The following is a 19,284-nucleotide window of genomic DNA, read 5'->3' as shown; positions in this document are numbered from 1 at the left end:
ATTTATATAAGGAGGATATGACATTGAAATATCAATATTTAAATAATACCATAGAACAGACAAACAGGTGTTTGGCTTTACTACGCTCACGCAAGTTTGCTTCGTTTAGTTGTGATTGTGGTCTGCCACAGTCATATCCATTCCTTGCATTTTTCCAAACTTCTGCCGGGTTTAGGAAAGGGTATAAATGTCACCCACCTTCCAGACGGTCGGGGAACCTACTGTCCGTGTTGCAGGTACCCCAGCAGCATCTTTTTCTCCATTGTTGTCACACTTCAGAAATGTCAGACAGTGACGGGCAAAATGGTGGCGGTTTCACGTGTCGCCGCAGTTATTTGTAACGCGTCACGCGATTGGTCGAAATGACCTTTCAATCAAAATCTGGCGATCCCACAATTGCGCAATAGAGTACATTTGAAATAATGCATTAAATTCCAATAACTTCAATCCGAAAGACTTCGCTTTTGGGAAATATTGAGAAACATATTATGGCAACGCCTGAAATAGATATTCTGAAGCCAGGAGACTAAGATATGGTGGTAGAACAGGGGAAAGATGTAGAGATGCTGAGACAGCTACCATATAATGGATGACATATTGTGTGATTTATCCAAACCAGACGTTGACTCCGTAGTTCCAGGTCACTCACGGTTTAGGGTATAGTGACCCAATACGACGACGAGAACAGGCACATGGGCGTTGACATTTGACATTTGATGCTAATAGTTCTAAATTATTTTGGCCTAACAGTCACAGGCAGCAGGTCGATTTAACATCAATGAATCATTGAAGTTTTTCCCCATTCTTTTTGTTATACAACCGCGATGTTGTACTGCCTATCGACACATCGCTACAACCGCACCGGCATCAGAATCGCAAGAATCAGTTAGACGGTACTAGCACCAAACCTCATGCAGAACACTTTAGTCTAGCTGGAATCGATTATTGGAAAATACCCACGGGCACTTCCAGCCGTCCAATCAAAAAATTGCTCTGCAGGTACAACAAAGAAGATAGCAGAGATACAGAGGCAAGTTCAGACAATGAATTGATTCTCCTGACTAGAATTTATGAAATATTTTTGCACGAAAGAGATTCATCCTTAAATGAAGATGCCATTCCCCTGGTGAAATTAGCTATACGATTATAAAACAGAGTCTAGGTTAGAATACTAGATAATTACGAGATCGATAATGGGGGCCTAGGTGACGGCGATGACGTAGAAAACCTGTCAATAAATGATAGTGAAAATCGACTCAAAACAAAGGTTTCTCACCGGAAGGAAGAACATTCAACATGCGACTCCATCTGGGTTAAGAGAACCCTGCAGTGAAAAGACGAGCGATGGCTTGGAAGACGATGTCTTTATCAAAGTAACGATAGGCTTTGATCGGGAGATCGGCAACCCGGGTTTAGGCTTCACACTTTGGAAATGTTTGCTAAGAAGTTAGCATTAGAGGCCGGGAGTTCAAAACTGTCTAACTACTAACTTACCGCTACCAATAAAAAGGACTAGCAATGTTGATTCAGTGAGTCGGCGTTCCATGCGATATGTTGCTTATTGACAAATGCACAATTCAGTTTACCGCACTAACCTTAGCACCAGGTGTATAATATACAATTATAGACCTTTTTCAGGTGAATACGAGGATTTGTCAAAATGAGAAAGTGATATTATCCCGAGGCCGCAGGTTGAGGGAAATACCTCTTTCGAAGTGATTCAGTGAGTCGGTGTTCCATGCGATGTGTTGCTTATTGACAAATGCACAATTCAGTTTACCGCACTAACCTTAGCACCAGGTGTATAATTAAGAAATAATTAACGATGATTCGTGTATTATTGCTGGATATACAACGAGGACGAGGATATTTTGCAATTGAATTAATAACGAAGGCCGCAGGCCTGAGTTATTAATTAAAATTGCAAAATATCCGAGTCCGAGTTGTATATCCTGCAACAATACACGAGTCAAAGTTGATTATTTCTATTCTACCATGTACTGTTTAGTTCGGAGATCGATCTCTTTCTAATAGAACAACCGCAAAGAAACCCCGAGAAAACCTTGTAATTTATTTCTTGAGTATTGCATTATTTGTTGGTGAAATATACATGTACAGGCAATACAGTACTACGATCAACAGCATCTATCATATAGCATTGATTTTGAAAATAAAAAAAGGATAAAAAGAAAAAAAAAGGGGGGGGCCTCCGTAGGATTCGAACTCGCGTCGTGATAAAAATGTATTGAAAGACTAACCCATTAGCCCACTCGGCTATGGTAAACATTTATAAAATTGGTGAATATTAGATATATAAAATTGTTACAGCCGTGACTCCCGACCGTGTATTATTGGCACGAGCGTGGGTTATTGGAAAATAATACATGGTTTTAAACCAATCAAAACTGGCGTTGCATAGCAAACATGGTAGAATATACAATTATAGACCTTTTTCATGTGAATACGAGGATTTGTCAAACTGAGAAAGTGATATTATCTCGAGGCCGCAGGTTGAGGGAAATATCTCTTTCGAAGTTTGATAAATCCTCTTATTCACCTGAAAAAAGGTTGATAACTGTTTTATTACATGATATTTTACTTGTTTTAATGCGTTTTAATGGCACAGAGAGACGGTGAAAGGGGTCGACATTAAGGTGTTCCGACATCACGCCATCTGATAGTGCCAGGGTGAGCTGGCACTTTTACTTGATAGTACCCATGTGTGTAGCCAATTGGAAATCGGTATTCCGTCACCTGAAGTACCAACAAGGTTTAACTTTGTACATGATGGTTGTATAATAAGGTTTTGCTGTACAAGTGATGGCTGTATAAAAAGGTTTTATTTGTACAAATGATGTACAAATGATGACAAAGTGATATTAGAAACGATGATATGTGGTATTATTATGATATAAAACTAGAAATTGTAAATCAATTCAATTATCTTGGTATGCTATTCAACTTCAATGGTAAATTTAATGAAACCCAAAAACGTGTGGCGGATCAAGGGGAAACGGCATATTACTCTCTCAAAAGCAAGTTAAAAAATCACAAATTTAATATTCAAACACAGATTTCAGTTGTTGACACATTTGTTAATAGTATTTTAAGTAACAGTGCTGAAATATGGGGATTTCACAGAGCTTTAGATATAGAAAAGGTACTCTCTTTTTTTTGGCAAACGACTGGCTGTAAACAAACGAGCTTGTAACAATCTGGTTTATTGTGAGCTAGGACGACTACCACTTTGGTCATGTACATTTTTTTGTAGGAAGCTCAAAATTCTCAAATATTGGTTAAAACTGAAGTCGACAAATAATTGTATTTCAAAAATATGTTTTAAAGAAAAGGTAGCATCTAATGACATATGGGTATTAGATATTCAAGCTGAGCTGAATAAATTAGGAATAAATTATAGATGGAATTCTGATTGTAGCGAGAAAATAGCTTTAATGTGATTAAACAAAGATCTTATTATGTTTATCAACAGGAGCTTTTATCTAATATTAGTGATATTTCTAAAGGTAAACTATATCAACATGTTATTGATAAATTCTCTTTACAGTTCTACTTGTGTAAGCCTATAGACGACCAGTATAAAAGACAAATAGCTAGATTTAGATTAAGCTCTCACAATCTCAATATAGAACAAGGAAGGTACAGAAATCAGCAGAGAGAGCAAAGAATATGTACATTATTTTTTTATACTTTTTTAATTTTTGAAGGCATTTAATATAAGACACTTTCATTCCAACTGACTCATCTCATTCATATTCGGTGACAGTATTATCCTCATCATTGTCCTCATCTTCATATACATATATCATCATCAGTCACCTCACATTCATACATCATCTATTCTAGCATCAATATAATCATATCATCAAAATAAATCCTCATCCTCATATATGTCATCATCACTGTTTTACAACAATCTATTTCACATCCACACACCCTTTCACATGCATACATACGTATGTACGTATGTACGTACGTACGTACATACATACATACATACATACATACATACATACATACATACATACATACATACATACATCTGTATAATATGGGCAAGCAGACACAAAAAGACACAAATATCCCCCCCCACACACACAAACACAGAGAGAGAGAGAGAGAGAGAGAGAGAGAGAGAGAGAGAGAGAGAGAGAGAGAGAGAGAGTATGTTGTAATAACTACATCAAAAAAAGTTTAAATTAAATTATAACCAAGATTGGTAAAGAGTATGAAAGGAATGAAGAGAAGGAAGAAAAGAATAGGATGGATACAGGTACTTTAAATTATTTTATTTGAAAAATTGATAAAAATTGAACATGACGACCTTGTCAGGGACTGGTGATCTGAAAATTATAATGTCAGTGATAAACAAAACAACCTTATTTTTACCAAGGGCATATAAATAATGGATTATCCATTATCTCTGATTTTACATACATTATATCATTCTAAAATTTGCATTAATTTTTCCCACTTCTTCCACTCATTTGCAAACATGTCTCGTGCCCTCTCCCCTTTACTACAAAAAATATATTTCTGAACTTTGTAATGATCAAATAAGGAGTAAATCAGAGCATTAATAGTCGGGGTCTTGTGAAGGCATCTCATTCTGAAGATATATTGTTTAATTAGCAAAATTATTTGATTGTCAACTTTGTATAGTACAGAATTGTTATCACTGAACTTACCAAAAAGCAATGTCTGTTTATTTAATGTAAAAGGTATGAATAGGGCTTCCTTCCAACAATAGATCAAGACTCTGAATAAGATTTTGGACTTGATCACATTCCCAAAATAGATGTTCAATGGTTTCCCTCTCAGAGTTGCACAAATTACAGAGAGGACTATCTACTAGCTTGGCTTTAAAAAGAAATGAGTTTGTGGTTAAGAAATGATGTGAGATTCTAAATTGAAGCCATTGTAGTTTCGAATTTTTAGTACTTTGAAAAGGCAGTACATATATATTTAGCCAATCTTTATCATTGAAATTAAAAACTTCACACCACTTTTCCTTGCCCTTGGCTGTTAAAGTTTTTTTACTGTTTAACAATTCATAGAATAATTTAGAACCTTTGGTCTTTTTTAAGAAGATAGCAATGTTGACAGGTAGAACTGGGCGGGCCATGTTGTACTCTTCATTTTGATAGTCTTGTAAACATCTCCTAATTGCTGTAACTAATCCATTATATTTTAAGAAATCAGTGTTTATATTATATTTGTTTATAAATTCATCATACAAAAATAATGGTTTTGTACTATAATCTTTGAAAAAGTCTCCTATTAAATAAACACCTTTTGCATACCACTGTTGATAGAATACAGATTTACCACTGATAGTTATACTACTGTTGTACCATACAGGTGTTTGCAAGAGTGACTTCCCTTTAATTACTTTCATATTATTGGAGCTATCTAATCTATACCAAGCCCTAAGAACATCTCTCCAGAAGATATTATTACAGTTTTCTTCACATAATTTAATATAATTACCTCCAATATTTAGCAGTCTATCCAAGTTAACTAATTTCACCAAAAAGACTTTCCATCGGCTTGGAGACTGATACAATCTCTTAATCCAACTTACTTTTAGAGCATCAACAAAATTATTAATATTGATCATTTTTAAACCACCATGAGCATAATCTTGTACAATAACATCTCTTTTAACTTTATCAACCTTACTGTGCCATAAAAACTCATATAAAATAGAGTTTATTACCTTGAGTGTTTTTTCATCTGGATTTGGAAGGGAAATGAATAAGTGATTAAACTGTGAAATCATTAATGATTTAATCAAATGAACTTTCCCAATTGGAGTTAGATCTCTCCTACTCCAAGAATATGTACATTATGTCAATATAATGATATTGAGAATGAATGTCATTTTATTCTCAAATGTAATTATATATTCGAAGTACATACATTAAGCCATATTATTAAAGAAGAAAATTCTTTATTTAGCGACAAAACAAGGTAATAACGCCATTTAATTGTTTGGTTTAAACGGTATTTATTTGTTCAAAATGATAATAAGACAATACATAAACAGAGAATAACAGATAATTCGGAAAGACGTATTGCGTACTTATATTTATCCGTCTTCTCTTTAGTGACAGCTAGGTATGATAAACAGAAAAGAGATGTCATGGTGAGCCACAGACATACATCTTGTATGTATATGGCTCAACATGACTCCAGGCCCATAGGTAAGTATTGTAAAATCAGCAGAGAAAAGATAATACTGTCGTAATAATAGTAAAAACAGTAATAATAATAAAATAAATATGTAAAATAATAACATTAACAATAATGTAGCTGAAGAGGAGAGAAAGCATTGGCATTGGAATGAGAAGGGGTAGAAGGTTAGGTATAATGGGGGGAGAATTGTGGAAGTTGTGGAATAAATTTCTAGGAGGAGTAGAGTACAACACAATCGTAAACCATCGTAAACCCTCGTAAAGTAGTGACAGCTGTAGATATGGATTACAAAACATAGACTTTGAAACAATAAATAGCCTCATACAGAATCAGCCTTTAAAATATTAACGTTTTTGCCTCGGTAAGCAAAGAATCACCGTGAAGAAGGAGGAGGTCTAAAGACAAGTTGTTGATAGGATTAATATATTGACGGCGTAGCATGCTATACGTATTGTACTCGAGTAGATAGTGCTTTACGGTTTCAATTTGACCGCAAGTACAGAAAGGATTTTCAATCATTTTTTTTTTTTTTTTTGCGAAATAGGTGATCTCGAAGAGAGCTACATTTTTAACGAAGTCTGACATGATAAATTTGATCCCAATCGTTTTCCAGTAAAATAGTACATGATAATTTTCAAGTATCCAGAGTTGAGAGGAAGTTTCAGAAATGAAATGGAAGGATTAACTTTTATATAATGAGGCAAATTATTCCTAAGTTAATAGTAGGATGAAAAAAAGAGTTATTATAAAACGTGGTTCTGGCCTGTAGGTTAGCAATATTTTGAGATTGGAGTGTATTATGATCATGCATTTTAATGATTCGGTTAGGTAGTATTTCTGTTAAATAGCTGGGTGTCAGTCCATGAATGATTTTATGAAGCTGGATAAATTTATGTTTGTCTCTTCTTTCCGACAATGGCTCTACTCCAGGTAAAGGGAATCATGATTTTCTAGTTTAGTGGCACCACATATTATTCTAATAGCTTCAAGTTAGATACACTCTAACTTTTTTTTACATATTCTATTTATTGTGAGGTTGTCCCATACGACATCGGCGTTCCAACAATGGACGAATAAAAGAGAAGTACATTTGTTGCATACGACTCTAAATTTCAATTTTCTAAAAATGTTAATGCGATATGACACTTTAACAATAATATTGTCAATATGCTGTTTCCAATCAGCATTGTTTGAGATAGTAACACCTAGGTGTTGGTGAGAATTAACTTCAGAAATAGGGATGTTTTTCAAAAGGAGAACCGGATGAGGAGGTTTGTTTAGTTTTGTTCTTACTACATTTAATTGTTTAATTTATTATATGTTAGTCTATTTATAACGTACATGAACTAATATTTACATTTACACTGCAGCCCCACTATATAACTTTACCAAACTCACTTGTAGGTTACGAGTCCATAACTTCCAAATCTTTATTATGACGTCATTATTATAGTGACGTCATAATTGTCACGTCGGCAATAACGAAAGATGGCTGTTGAAAAGGCTGTTCCGTCTTTGACGATAATCATTTGTTCATTCATCGTCGGAGCAAATGTCCTGGATATAGTCTTTAAAAATCGTTGTCAAATGTAAATATAAGCATTGAACTGCTTTCATTTTGAAGTTACGGGCTGATGAATGCCAACAGGACAAAGGCAAATTCAACATGAAGCGCTAGCGCGCTTCATTAAATTTGCCTTTGCTCAGTTGGCATTCATCAGCCCATAACTTCCAACTGAAAGCAGTTCAATGCTTAATTGTGTACTATCATAATGACGTTTATGTTCATTTTTATACTATAGTAATACTAAAGTGAACGTATACATATATGTGTATATTAGACTATTAAGCGTAATGGACATGTACTTTTGTAATTGTGTATTGTGTCATACTATATTACATTGTATTGTTTTGCAATGTCTTCTCTCTGATGTGTTGAAATACAAAAAGAAATCAAATAGTCTGAATTTGATTCACTAATTCTGCACGTTTGCAATAATTACCACTTCTCCAAAGTGTAATATACGCAGTTCAAAGTCCCCTGAATTGATAGGTTGTTGGTATCTAGATATTCCTGCTTCCGTACATGTCATCGTTTGTTATACATTATATAAAATTACGTATTATGAAAGAGTTTAATTACCTATATGGTATTCAATGGAGAGGACAGACTGCACATTGTTACAATCCGTGAGTATTTGGAGGGTCAGGAATAATGCTTATATTACGACGCAACTTTACAGAGGAGGAAGTAACCAAAACATCATCTATTCTTATATCTTACACAGATGAACTTCTGAAATGATTAAATACCTAACATGCCTTTAATATATAGGATGACATGCGATTATATAAAGAAATTACGTACTTATACTTAATTTATATAGCCTTTGATGAAATTGTTCTGTTATCAAAATAGAATGACATGAGATTATATAAAGAAATAAAGAAATTGTACCTAATTCATACAGCTTTTAATGAAGTTGTTCTGTTATTGATTATAATGCCAAGCGATTACATAAATAAATAATGTACCCATATCTGATTTATACAACTTTTCGGGAAATTGTTCTGTGATTAATTTAACTGACATGCGATTATGTAAAGATATGACATTATTTCATCAGAAGAATATCGTATATCTTGAAACACTGGTCACGGAAACATTGCAGTGGAAACTCCCTGAGAAATTCCGTTACGTCATCAATTTATCTAAAGGTCCTAGTATGGATATGTTACCGGAGACAAACAGTGTTAGGCCTGTTATGTCGAATGTGTAATTGGTTTGTGTTGATTTAATCGAAAAATGAAGAAAAATGCAGATAAAGGTCAGTACCTATTTTTTTCTACTTTATCTTATTTAATACTTAACATTTCTTTTTTAAACAAGATAAATTGATAATTTACATTGAATAATATATTTCAGCCTGAATGATGAAATGAATGAACAAATATTTTCAGATACCAACAAAGATATGCTGTCATATTTAACAAGAAAAACTATTTTAAATGTGTTGTCATATCAAAAAAAGAAAATTAAACTATTTTGAAAATTTGACCATCTTTGTGTAAAGTACCTAAATCTTAGACTGTATTCAGGTGCTACGCCAAATCATACTACTTTCTTGCATAATACAAATTGTGTGTTTGATCAGTAAAACCACTGACTGATATCTAGCAAACCTATAATTAGTAAGTAGATCAATAAACTACAACCAGCCTAGTTGTCGTTTTGGCCATTTTCCCCTCACTGATGGGTTGACCTATTTAAACTTTTTATCATGGGTAAATATAGATTAGATTGTCATACGTTTATTATTGTGATATTTCGTATTCTTTTCGATATACTTTTATTATTAGCGGTTCAGTAGAGATATAGCTAAATATACAATCAAAGAAGTTTTCTAGAATAAGTCAGGATCAAGTCAGGATTGATTTGGGTATAATCTAAATATAGCATTAGAAATTTCCGACAAGGATGTTTACCTCGACATGTTATATATAAGATATCTAGTCTGGTGTACGGGTGTACGGTCAGGAATAATGCTTATATTACGACGCAACTTTACAGAGGAGGAAGTAACCAAAACATCGTCTATTCTTATATCTTACACAGGTGAACTTCTGAAATGATTAAATACCTAACATGCCTTTAATATATAGGATGACATGCGATTATATAAAGAAATTATGTACTTATACTTAATTTATATAGCCTTTGATGAATTTGTTCTGTTATCAAAATAGAATGACATGAGATTATATAAAGAAATAAAGAAATTGTACCTAATTCATACAGCTTTTAATGAAGTTGTTCTGTTATTGATTAGAATGCCAAGCGATTACATAAATAAATAATGTACCCATATCTGATTTATACAACTTTTCGGGAAATTGTGATTAATTTAACTGACATGCGATTATGTAAAGATATGACATTATTTCATCAGAAGAACACGTATATCTTGAAACACTGTCACGGAAACATTTCAGTGGAAACTCCCTGAGAAATTCTTACGTCATCAATTTATCTAAAGGTCCTAGTATGGATATGTTACCGGAGACAAACAGTGTTAGGCCTGTTATGTCGAATGTGTAATTGGTTTGTGTTGTTTTACTCGAAAAATGAAGACAAATGCAGATAAAGGTCAGTACCTATTTTTTCTACTTTATCTTATTTAATACTTAACATTTCTTTTTTAAACAAGATAAATTGATAATTTACATTGAATAATATATTTCAGCCTGAATGATGAAATGAATGAACAAATCTTTTCAGATACGAACAAAGATATGCTGTCATATTTAACAAGAAAAACTATTTTAAATGTGTTGTCATATCAAAAAAAGAAAATTAAACTATTTTGATAATTTGACCATCTTTGTGTAAAGTACCTAAATCTAAGACTGTATTCAGGTGCTACGCTAAATCATACTACTTTCTTGCATAATACAAATTGTGTGTTTGATCAGTAAAACCACTGACTGATATCTAGCAAACCTATAATTAGTAAGTAGATTGATAAACTACAACCAGCCTAGTTGTCGTTTTGGCCATTTTCCCCTCACTGATGGGTTGACCTATTTAAACTGTTTATCATGGCTATATATATATTAGATTGTCATACGTTTATTATTGTGATATTTCGTGTTCTTTTCGATATACTTTTATTATTAGCGGTTCAGTAGAGATATATCTAAATATACAATCAAAGAAGTTTTCTAGAATAAGCCGGGATCAAGTCAGGATTGATTTGGGTATAATCTAAATATAGCATTGGAAATTTCCGACAAGGATGTTTACCTCGACATGTTATATATAAGATATCCAGTCTGGTGTACGTATATAACAAATGACAAACTTTAGAAGAAATGGAGGATTATGGCTGATTGCAGGTAAAGGAGGATCATTCTCTTATACATCTTATTTGTCAATATAATATATGTACATGTCCATATTTATATATTTATAATGTGCTTATATATCGCGTGACTGTATCTTTATTCTTTGTGTCTTGATAAAGTGGCTGATTGCCTCGAAAATTAGATATTTTTCATTGCGAACACTGTTGGAATTACTTCTTTGTCCCATATCAACATTTCAAGTAATTCGTATCCTGCAGACATACGTCTGTAAGGATCCAGTGTTATCCGGATAATTACAGTTTATATTCTTTGACCTATATAATATTAGATAGATACATATTTATAATGTAATATTTACATTGCGGTGTGTATTAACTATGCTTCGTTAAAATTTAGTCTGGCCCATTGGAGGAATACATTGTTGACATCGAGGTCGGGGTCCCGATGCTAAATTCATTTTTTTGACATTTTGTCAGTATTATAACTTATTACTGACTATAAACTTCTCCAGTTTCATGTTTCAATATTCTCTTTATTGATTTAAGCTATAATTCAAATACCTACATGTGTATACCAATAAGTCAATATTTCTTGCTGTTTGCATGTATCTAAGTATTGAAAAATGCTTTTAGTCTGGCCCATTGGAGGAATACATTGTTGACATCGAGGTCGGGGTCCCGATGCTAAATTCATTTTTTTGACATTTTGTCAGTATTATAACTTATTACTGACTATAAACTTCTCCAGTTTCATGTTTCAATATTCTCTTTATTGATTTAAGCTATAATTCAAATACCTACATGTGTATACCAATAAGTCAATATTTCTTGCTGTTTGCATGTATCTAAGTATTGAAAAATGACATCTAATGTGCCTTGAGATACTGAAAAAATACTATATACTTAGATATTAAGTGCCAACTATATATAGCAACCATCTCTTATTTCAGATTTTAGGCTTTGGAATCTTCATGTACATATATTTGTATGTAAATAAGTTATTTCTTCATTATGTCAGCATGTCCTGCTACCTCATGATGTAATAGATGTACAAATGGCACACTACTACATGATGGGTACTTTTGTCAGATGACACATGCTCTGTCATATATATATATGTGAATGTCAATTGAGCTACAAAAATCTAATACATGTACAGGGTAATATATGACTATACCCATTCTATTCTCTTTACACTGAATCTTAAACTGAGGTCATTCTTATTTTCACTGATATATGTATTAAATTTTTACCAACACATGGGCCTGGTAATGTGCACTATAATAGATATATACTGTATCACCTAAGGTCAACTAAGTATTTAATTTTTTCAGTGGGAGCATGATTTTTGAAGAATATGTATATATATGCTTATTGCTAATCAAAAGACGTTTTCTCAATTATTTTCAATTGCAAGTTATATGTTGTTTGATTTCTATAATATGTGATGCATGTAAAATATATAGCATCATGATCACCTAACATACAATGTTGTCTAAATTGTGTATCTTTTGGCAAATATCCACTTGGTTAACCTCATGCATCATCATGGTGATGTGTACTGTTTAAGAATTTTTGTCATATACTTTGTCATACATGCCAATGAGAAACATTATTCTAATACATAATAAGCATGGCACTGTTTCAATTTGATACGTAATATCTATTTTTTTTATTATACATGTATCAAAAACATATACGTTTCACTGTAACTTAACATGCTGATTAACTTAAACACTATACATTAAAGAAGACATCCTTATTCCAATTAATACTTGCAATACTCATTTCAGTAAAACAAAATATATATATATTAAGTTATTTGCTGCAAAATAACATCTCCCTCATGAACAGAGTTGTCTCCCTTCATTGTATTATCTCCCTTTACTTATAATATAAATGTTGACTGTGATATTAATATATCACTGTATTTGCTGATGATGATTTGTGGATGCATGAGAGTTATTACCCTAATCATATTAAGATTATTATGTCTGAATATATTTCTACCAACATACATGTGCAATACATATGACTGATAAAATATGATCAATCAGTATATGATGGATCCAAATGGAGATATTGGTCATGTATGTAGTATGACAGTTATTGTCTGTTTGTATATTTATTTATTTTTCATATATTACATAAGTGATTGTATATACAGTAACTAGGTTTCAACACACAAAAGTTGACCCACGTAATTACATAATGGTATCTGAGGGAAGCAATCCTATTTCTACAAATGTTTGTATTGTTGACAGAAGTTATGACTGAAAGAAGTATTATGAATCTTCTTTTTCTGAAGGAAGAAAGTCCATGAAAATATCACAACAAAATGAAAATAATTTATACCTAGAATTATATACCAAGATATTTGTGTACAGGGTATCTGAAAATATATGTCAGGTCAATTTTTAAGATACAATTTTTTTTTAACTATATATTGATTTTATAAACAGAAAAGCTAAAGTGGAGAGACCAGGCTCATTTTCCTTTGTAATGCATCTACAAATAAAATGTTTCATTAATTTACTTATACAATTTTTTTTTTCAGAAATTTTACGAATGTTCTATTATTTTACATTTTAAACCTTACTTAGTGAATTTCAAAACTTCATCACTTATCTAATAAATGAATTCATTAATGATGTCTTTTCCCAGATATATGTGTAGTAGTAGCTCTAGTTTTAATCATGTGGTAGACCAAAACAAATGCATATGCAGAACTGGTACATCAGTTCAAATGTTGATTTTAAAAGTAAATATAATTTCCTTTAACCAAAACTCTTCTTACTTCTATTGCTTATCTATAGTATACTATATTCTCTACTCCCTAGACTCTTGTCCCTTTCCCTCTCTGATATTTCTCCTGTTTCTTCTGTCTATTCATGAGATGTGGAATCTTCATTTTGAGAATGGATGAGTGATATTACTATACTCTCTGTAAACTGTCAGGGCTTAGGAGATTTTATAAAAAGAAAACATGTATTTTCATATTTAAGAAGTAAAAATTACAACATATATTGCCTTCAAGACACACACTTTACCACAGAATTAGAAAATCAAATAAGAACAGAATGGGGTTATGAATGCTTTTTCAATTCTTAAAATCAAATGCTAGAGGGGTTGCAGTCTTGTTTAATAACAACTTTGAATTCAAATTTAAAAAAAATAAATAAAAAAGATCACACTGGTAATTTGTTAGCTCTAGAAATTGAAATTGACTCTGTAAATTTGACTCTAATAGCAATATATGGTCCCAATAAAGATGAACCTGATTTCTACAGTAACATATCAGAAACAATTGAGGAATTTGGAAATAATAAATCTATAATTTGTGGTGATTTTAATCTGGTTCTAAATCCTCAGCTTGATTATGATACAACTTACAAACATATAAATAATCCACAAGCTCGAGATGAGGTTTTAAATTTAATTGATGAATATAATTTGATAGACATTTACAGAGAGTACCATCCGAGCCAAAAAAGATACACATGGAGAAAATTAAATCCTCTTAAGCAATCCAGATTAGACTTCTTCTTGATAACTGATAGTTTGTTAACATATGTTACCTCTTCTTCTATAGAGCCTAGCTATAAGTCAGATCATTCCATCACAAAGCTTGTATTGAAATTTAGTGAATTCAAAAGAGGAAGGGGTCTGTGGAAATTCAATAATTCTCTTCTTTATGATATAGATTATGTTAGATTAATTAATGAAGTAATTACCGATACAAAAAAGGAATATAGTTTACCTGTATATAATAAAAATCAAATTGATAATATTGATGAGATGATCTTACAGTTTAACATTGATGACCAACTATTTCTTGAAACCCTTTTAATGAACATAAGAGGTAAAACCATATCCTTCTCATCTTACAAGAAAAAACAACAAAATTTGGCAGAAAATGAATTAATAAAGTCCTTACATGATTTAGAAAACAGTGAAACTATCAATATTACAGAAATAGAGGTAAAAAAGAAAGAGTTAGAAGCTATTCGTCTGCATAAAATACGGGGTAGTATAATAAGATCTAGAGCTCAGTGGGAAGAAGAAGGAGAAAAACCTACCAGTTACTTTTTTAGCCTAGAGAATAGAAACTTTACCTCTAAAATTATCCCTAAGATTCAAAAGAATGATGGAACTATAATAGAAAAGCAAGAAGACATTTTGGAGAATATCAAATTATTTTATGAGAATTTATATAAAGAGAACAAAAACATAAATGACATTGATCTTGAAACTTATTTAGATTTTACTGATATACCCAGACTTACAGAGTCAGAGTCACAGTCTCTAGAAGGTGAGATCACTCTCAAAGAGGCAAGTTACTTTTTGAAAAATATGAAAAACAATAAAAGTCCAGGATCTGATGGTTTCACTGTAGAATTTTTCAAGTTTTTTTGGAATAAAGTTGGTAAATTTGTAGTTCGTTCTTTAAATTTTGGCTTTTCGAAAACAGAATTATCAGTAACTCAGCGACAAGGTGTAATTACATGTATACCAAAAGGTGATAAACCAAGACATTTTTTGAAAAATTGGCGCCCAATTTCCCTATTGAATATAACATATAAAATTGCTTCTGGAGTGATCTCATACAGAATAAAAGGTGTATTAAATAAACTTATAAGTCATGATCAGACAGGGTTTTTATCGGGGAGGTATATTGGGGAGAATACACGTCTACTATACGACATTATGAAATTCACTGAAGAAAATTATATCCCTGGCATGATTTTGATGGTAGATTTTGAAAAGGCTTTCGACTCTGTGTCTTGGAATTATATCAGAAAAGTTTTGAGATTTTTTGGCTTTGGCAATGACATTTTAAAATGGTTTGATACATTACACAAAAATGTTTCATCAACAATTAATCAAGGGGGGAATCTTTCTCCATTTTTTGAAATAAAAAGATCTTGTCGTCAAGGTGACCCAATAGCTCCCTATATCTTCATTCTATGTGCTGAAGTCTTAGCAATTCGTTTAAGGAAAAATAGTAATATAAAAGGAATTAAAACAGACAATTTTGAAATTCTTACATCCCAGTATGCTGATGATACATTTCTTGCATTAGACGGTTCAGAAAAATCACTTCGCGAGACTCTAAAAGAATTAGCTTCTCTTTAAAAACATCTCTGGCTTAAAAATTAATGTAGATAAAACTGAAATAATTTGGATTGGAAGTATGAAATATAGTAATGACACCATGATCCCAGAATACAATCTTAATTGGGGAAAAAGTAAATTTACATTGCTTGGTATTGAATTCGATGTGAACCTAGAAAACATCCCTAAACTGAATTTTGATAAGAAAATAGTCAAATTAAAAAGTTTAATCAAAACATGGGAAAAAAGAAAACTTACTCCTATTGGCAAGATCCACATCATCAAGTCATTAATGATATCCCAATTTAACCACTTATTCATATCTCTTCCTAACCCAAGTGAAAAGGTGATAAAGGAAATAAACTCATTATTATTCGAATTTTTATGGGATAGTAAAACTGACAAAGTTAAAAGAAGCATTGTTGTTCAAGACCATTGTAAAGGAGGTTTGAAAATGATAAATTTATATGCATTTATAAACTCTCTTAAATTGGGGTGGGTCAGAAGACTGTATAACACTGAAGGGAAATGGAAATATATCTTAAAAAAGAATTTTGATGTGGATCTTCTATTTAATATTGGTGGGGAATATATATCTCACTGTAGTAAATTATGTACTAATAATTTTTGGAAGGACGTTTTTCATGCCTGGTATAAATTGACTAACTCTAAGGAAATTAAAGAACCCCAACAAAATTCATTTTTGACTAAGTGCATTTGGCATAATAAGGACATAACTGTTGCTGGTAAACCTGTGTTCTATAAATCATGGTATAAATCAGGAATACATACAATTGCAGACCTTCTAAAGATTTCAGAGGACATAACTTTCTATTCATTTGAAGAACTTTCACAAAGATATCAATTACATACAAATTTTCTTCAGGTCCAAGGATTAATATCTGCAGTTCGGAAATGTCTGCCAGATCCTCTACCCCAAAATATCCCACCAGTTATTCGCCCTTTGCTACCTCCTAATATACAGTGTTTTCTCTCAAGTATCAGTGATTCAAAACTCTTTTATAATATTTTCAATTAAACAGACACTGTTGCTACTGGCAAATCAAAATGGAATGAACAGCTCTATTTGATGAAGGAGAATGGAGTAAAATATACAATATTCCACGTAAAGTAACAAAAAATACTAAACTTCAATGGCTTCAATATCGCATATCTCATTATATTCTTACCACCAATTCTAATTTGTTTAAATATGGCATAGTAAATAGCCCTATGTGCACTTTCTGTAACTCTGAAAGAGAAACAATAATTCACTTGATGTGGGAATGCCAGGAAGTGCAAAATCTATTACAAAATTTTGAATCACTGGTAGATGCACTCTATATTCCTTTTGCAATAAATAAACAGTCTTTTCTTTTTGGACTCACAAACAATAGTATTAATGCAACAGTGGATAATATAGTAATTCTTATCATCAAACAATACATTTATAGAACGAGGTGTCTTAATAAATCCTTAAATGTCAACGCATTGGCAAACAACATAAAAGATTACTACAATACACAGAAATTCATATCAAACGGTCAGAATGATATTTTCAAAGCAAAATTCGCGAATACTTGGTGTAAATGGAAAAACCTTATTTGTCTTGATATTTAATAGCCAAAACTTATTCCTGACAGTTTACAAACACTATTATATTCTATTTGTAACTAAACCTATGCCATTATGAATATTACTCCCCACATCTCTACCCTAAAGGAAACTCTTTTAATTTCTATCTCTCTACAGAAATAAATAATTCACTCTTTGTACATGTATTCAAATTAACCGCAACTATTCTCCTTGTTTCTATCACTACTTTTTTTCCTTTTTTTCCTCCTCCTTCCCTTCTTCCTTTCTCTTAAATATGTTATGTTTCAGTGTGAGAGTGGATATACTAGTATGTATGCATGGGTGTATGGGTGTAAATGAAACAATAAATGAATATGAATATTGATACAACGAATAAGTTTTAAAATGTTGTATGTGAGGATATATGTGTGTATTTAGGAATATATACTACGTACTCTATGAGTGAATGAGAATGCAATTGTAAAAATATGAACATTAATGTAATACTGTCGCTGTGTGTTATGTGTATGTGATTATACATGTATATGTATTATACACCATGATTTCAAAATAAAAAATGAATTATAAAAAAAAAACTTATTATAAGTTTGCTACTAGTATATTCATAGTCATTGAATATGTCGCCAAAATAAATAACTAAAGAAAACATAACCAAATGAAGAGAGGTGTTTACTAAAGAATGTCTTCAGCGGTTTTTGTGCGAAATTTGATACGTCCGACCGGGACTACCGCGACACCTTTAGATGTTTTTTCCTGATTTTAAAGGACCTGCAGCCTCCAAACGGCCAAAGGAAATTATCTGGCATTATATCATAATATTGTTCGTAGATATATTATGTAATAGTTGTGTTCTGATAAACTGGCGAATTGTCTCAAAAATTTGATATTTGATCAAATCATTCTAGTAAAACACGACAAAAAGACAGTTGTTTGGCAAAAATATAGCTCATACAGATATAGCACAATAGACTGGCTATCACTACACAGATAAATTCTATATCTTGATTATCTCCCTTTAATCAGAAACATATGTTTATCATAAGACAAAATTGTAAATCTCAATTCTATTTTTGATATCAATAATCTAAAGAAGGACGTATCTAGAAGCACCACCAACAAGCAGTGTACTTGTACAATGCATTGTTAGACTTGCATGTTGTCCATTATATATATAGTGTCCGTTAATCTGTGTTATTTAATTACTGCATCATTATCAGATAAAATATTGAATCATGAACCAGAAAACGATGCAACAGAAGTGACGGTATATCAGGATAATGAGAATTAAATCATACCGATTTGTATCCCTCTAGGTCTCGTCAGTGATGCTTAGGACCAAACTGGATATTCAACAGAGAAGATATTATACACCTAGGCCCATTCGACTGAAGTAGAAAATAAATCCTAGTATCAAGTTGGAGTCATGGCTGCTTCAGGACCAGAAAATGGTAAGTAGTTGTTTAAACCACCCTTGGTTACTTTAGGATATCTT

This window comes from Pecten maximus, chromosome 8 (genome assembly GCF_902652985.1).
Source record: "Pecten maximus chromosome 8, xPecMax1.1, whole genome shotgun sequence".
Taxonomy (NCBI): Eukaryota; Metazoa; Mollusca; class Bivalvia; order Pectinida; family Pectinidae; genus Pecten; species Pecten maximus.
This window is presented reverse-complemented; position numbering follows the sequence as displayed.